The sequence below is a fragment of the Penaeus monodon genome, chromosome 3 (assembly GCF_015228065.2).
Source record: "Penaeus monodon isolate SGIC_2016 chromosome 3, NSTDA_Pmon_1, whole genome shotgun sequence".
NCBI classification, from domain to species: domain Eukaryota; kingdom Metazoa; phylum Arthropoda; class Malacostraca; order Decapoda; family Penaeidae; genus Penaeus; species Penaeus monodon.
Window position 1 is genome coordinate 41725095 of NC_051388.1, and position 5000 is coordinate 41730094.

Consider the following 5000-nt stretch of genomic DNA (forward strand, 5'->3'; position numbering starts at 1 on the left):
CCCTTTTTTGAATCCTTTGGGGCTTGAAATGAAAAGCACGTCATTGTAAGAATTGACTTATTGGATTTAGTGAATATACATATCAGAGAACTGTTTGCCATAGAATTCTGCAGGCAACATCTCCGGGTTTTGGGCACCCTGATCTCTTGATGACACCTGACCTTCCAGTACGACGATTTTTTGGTTGTACACATGGTTGGATCCACGAAGGGGTGGCTGTGGTTGCCAGTATTATGAAGGAAAACATTTCATGAGACTACGATTGTAAAAACACAGTTTCAATATAAAGTTCTGGGTGGGCATTATAGTAACAACCAGTACTGCCATGCGAACTAAGTAAAGTAAACCCCCTTGCAATATTTCCCTGTTGCCCTGTACTTCCGTCACCTTTAGTATGCATTGTGTATATATATATATATAATATATATATTTTATATATAATATAATATAAAATATATAATATATATATGTGTTGTGTGTGGTGTGTGTGTGGTGTGTGTGTGTGTGTGTGTGTGGGTGTGTGTGTGTGTGTGTGTGGGGGTTTGTGTGTGTGTGTGTGGTGTGTGTGGGGTGTGTGTGTGTGTGTGTGTGGGTGGGTTGTGTGTGGGGTGTGTGTGTGTGTGTGGTGTGGGGTGTGTGTTTTGCGTGTGGCGTGTGTGCGTGTGTGCGGGGTGTCACACACAAACAATATCAAACAGATATATCAAACTACGATACTCCCTCCATTCTTCAGAGTAAATTTGGGGTAGCCTGGACGCGTATCCTTTCATCAAGGGGAAGTTGAGGTGCCTGCCTTCCGAACATTCGTTTAAAATTTATTTTGGGGAAATAGGTCGTTCTCGGGGTACCACCCCCAAGGTGTATATAAGTATTTATATAAACTGTGATTACATTGGGAAACGTCAAAGAGGGTAGCCAGGTCGAACGGGGTTACGCATAATGGAATTAGTACCAAGGGCGTCATTTGGAGGCCTGAAGAGCAGTTGCCCCCAAGACTCTGTTTGCCCCCCTCAAGGTCTGCCCCCTAAGGCCTCCCTCTTTTAAGTGCTAAATTACATACATGTCGCTTTAAAATGTTCTTCGAATAGCTATTTTTTCCAAATTTTTGTTAATTCGCTCGCCAAAAACCCACCTTGCCCCCTCAAAATGCTGAAATACTTGCTTAGCTCTCCGGGTAGCTAACACACTGAAACATATTGCAAAACATTATCTTACCTAAGCGCATGTATCACATTTACATTAATCACAATTGCGATATTTGGCGATTTTCGTATTTCCAAATTCCTTTGCTCTAGATCATGCCTTTTACCTGTAAATCCCCAGATTCGGGAGGAAACTTCAGGGGAACGAAGTGGGGGTTTAGTTTGTGGCAAAGCTATATAGCTTTTTAAAATCTACATAATCCTTGAGTGAATATCCGATTTGAATGGCCAGAGACCACATAATAAAGGTATAAACCCAAAAGTTGCTAAAAGTATTTATGATAAACACTAATGACTACGAATAAAACGTAAAATAAGTAGATTAGTTTAAATACTTTTTTTCGTAAAACGATTGAACTGATGATGTAAACGAGAAAGTGCTTAAAAGATGATCGCTAACTAAATAAAGTGCATTTCTTATTTCTGAGTGGAAAATAAAATATGTATTCCATCTTGTAAAGTTTAAAAAAGACGAAAAGGATCATTATGGAAAAGTAACTGAAATAATTCAGCTTTAACATCAAAGCCACTCAACCAGCAAAGGAAAGGGTTTAAAGGGGAATGTGTACGGTAGAAATTTCTTAAGTCAGTGATTTACCAATCCTTTTATTTCGTTGTACCGTTGGCAATGGGGCGAGGCGCATTTTTCTGAATATGAAATGTATAACATTAACAAAAAAAACTACAACTTCTTTTTGCCAAAGAAATTTTGAATTGGTACGAAGAAACTATATATACTTCTTGGAGGGAAAACTTTCATAATTTAACACCACTACCGGCTCTTTATTATCCCTGATATTGATTATCTTATAGTTCATATTGTAATATGAATATTTTACTCTTCAAAGAATTAAATGATTATTATTAATTTGACAAAATATATAAGGTATGCAATTTTTAGAATAACTTCGAAAGTCCATATAGAATCCAGAAAATTATTGAAAGCCATTCTTGTATACATGGATTTATTTACATATTAGGCAACACAGTAAAACATTACCTACAAACACTTTAATTATTTATATTCCATCTGGACTGTTTACCTTTCACTCTGACTTCAGTAGCTGAAAGCACCTTTAAAGGGCACACACATCCATTCATATCTTTAACTAACATGGAATTAATTTACTTAACATATTACGCTTTTCTATCTCATGCAACCTATTGCCACACCATGGTCTTGGTCGGCGTTAGAAGTGTAGAATATAAATCCCTCATATTACCAACCGTTATCTACACCTTTCATTAGTATCCTGGATGTTTCTGATGAAAGAATCAAGAAAACGACATCTGCGCTGTAGGGGTGTTTGTTGATGCATTCATTATATTGCTTTGGTCGTAGCAAAACTGTTCTTAAGCATTTTAAACAAGGCAAAACATTGTCTTTGATGCCAAATTTTAATTTTTAGTGGTAAGTCACAATCAGACGAGTTTTTCGAAGTATGGGTAAGGTTTTCCGTGGCTAGGCAGGCATATGGCATTGAATAACTGAAACCTATTAGATCCTCCAGCACCAATAGATACAGATTTCTACATAATTTCTATAGATCTATCATGTCGCAAGTCGCTTCTAGCAGATTTCTCGGACTGTAGCTTAGTGTGTTTAGAGATGTTGACTAACTAAAGGTGCAATCTTACAATGCTTCACTACAAATATACCGCCACTTGTGCACTGCAGTAGACACCCTAGAGACCAGATGGCGGCACCCATTCATACAAGTATCAGGGGTACGAGATAAGTGAGTGTTCCACATCATTCCTCCCCTCAGCTGTGTAAACAGTAAGTAGTTTCTGGGACATCGCATGGATTTCATGAAGAGGGTTTAATGCTGAGGAGTAGAAGCGCTGGTTGACCTGACTCTGGTGGGTCATCAGGGGTCAAAATAGCACAAATGGTGGATGAAGCTGACAACGACTGTTGCCTTATGCAGTATTATTATGATTATTGTCAACTTTATTTTCATTGTCATTGTTCTTATTGTAGTAGTTGCAACTACAGTTATGATTAATGTTATTGTTATTTTTCCTGTTATCATGATAATTATTATCATTATCATTTGTCATTATGATTCTTCTTTTCATCATCATTATTATTATCATCATTATCACCATCATCATCACCATCCTCCTCCTCCTCCTCATCATCATCATCATCATCATCATCTTCATCATCATCATCATCATCATCACCATCATCATCATTATCATAATAATTATCACCATCATCATCATTATCATCATTATCATCCTCATCATTGCTGTTATCATTATTATAATAATTATTAGTAGTATTGCTATTATGATTATTATTATTATTATTATTATTATTATTATCATCATCATTATTATTATTGTTATCATCATCATTATCATCATCATCATCATCATCATCATCATCATCATCATAATTCATCATCATCATCATGATTATCATAATCATCATCATCTTTACCATTATCATAATCATCATCATCTTTACCATTATCATTATTATTATTATCATCATTACTATCATTGTTATCATCATCATAATCATTAATACTATCATTTCTACTGTTACTATTAGCAATACTGCTATTATTATAATTGTTGTTGTTCTTATCCAGATGATGACGATGGGCGTGGAATTCCGACAGAAGTACATTTTTTCAGAATAGATATCTCCCTTCTTTGCATGTGATAGCTATGACTATTTGTGTCCATTGCTAATCTTAAGGACTTTCAACTTTGCGCGAGTTACATTTTTTCAAGCAGTCATAGTTATCCCAGATGTGAAAATGAAAACAAAAAAATCACAAAAAATCATTTCATATGCTACTCGAGTTTAGATATTCAAAATGTTTTGGCAAATAGTTCCACTTCCTTAAATCCAACAGAAGTGGATATTCGGAATCAGAAATATACAATGCGCTTAATAACACGCGTAGATTTCGATTTTTTTTTAAAGTTGCGATTTATGAAATTCCTTGGCTTTAGGGTGCGGGGCCCTTAGGGTCGGACCTCAAGCATGTGGCTGATTTCCAGGAAAGTCTCTTTACCCGCAGATACCGGGATGGCAAAAATACATGACATACCGGCTATGTTGTTTGTCTATTTCTTTTTATCATTTCCTTTTGTATTCGTAAAGATTTTTTATTGCTATAAGTATTGTTGTTAATATTATGATTATCATAATGTCAACAATGGTGATAACAAAATCGATATTAATAGCACTAGAAAAACAATAAAAGAAATAAGAAATCAGGCAAGGTCACACAGTCTACTAATTACCTCCGCGGTGGCTGAGCGCTTGTGGAACCATCTACGTACACACACAAAAAAAAAGAAAAAAGAAAAACAGTCGAAAGTAAAATACTTGGCAACTGTGGGTTAACAAAAGTTAGTAGTGTGCATTTCTTTTTGGCATGATATGAGGCAATTTAGATGTAAGTCTTAGGAAGAAGAATCAGGAAGCCGACTGTTAAAAGTATACTTCATGTTGTGGGAAGGGCATTGGTTAGGAAGAGAGGTGACTTAAATGCATGGCTTGTCGTGTCGATGGAAAATTTGGTGAACTCTTAGCGAAGCGGGTGAGCCGGGAGGTGAGTGTGGCGCAGAGGGCAAGGTTGGTAGCTGTCTGTAGTCTTGGTCTCACTGTGGCAAGGGTGGGTAGCATGAGGTAAGAGGCCCGGGTCTCTGACCTCTCAGGAAAAGAGCTTACCTCGGTCCACCTTGAGTCTTCGCTCAGGAGGAGGTATTTATGGGCTTTGGCTCTTAGAGGAGTCGTGTTGGGGATGACTGCGCTCAGTGAGGTGTCAC

At 37.0% G+C, this 5000-nt stretch overlaps 1 protein-coding gene across 1 annotated transcript in view; it reads right to left on the minus strand.

The window, feature by feature from the left end:
* Window positions 1–5000, minus strand: part of LOC119594763 (tight junction protein ZO-1-like) — a gene marked incomplete in the record, with an annotated part of 83822 nt that overhangs the window by 1885 nt on the left and 76937 nt on the right.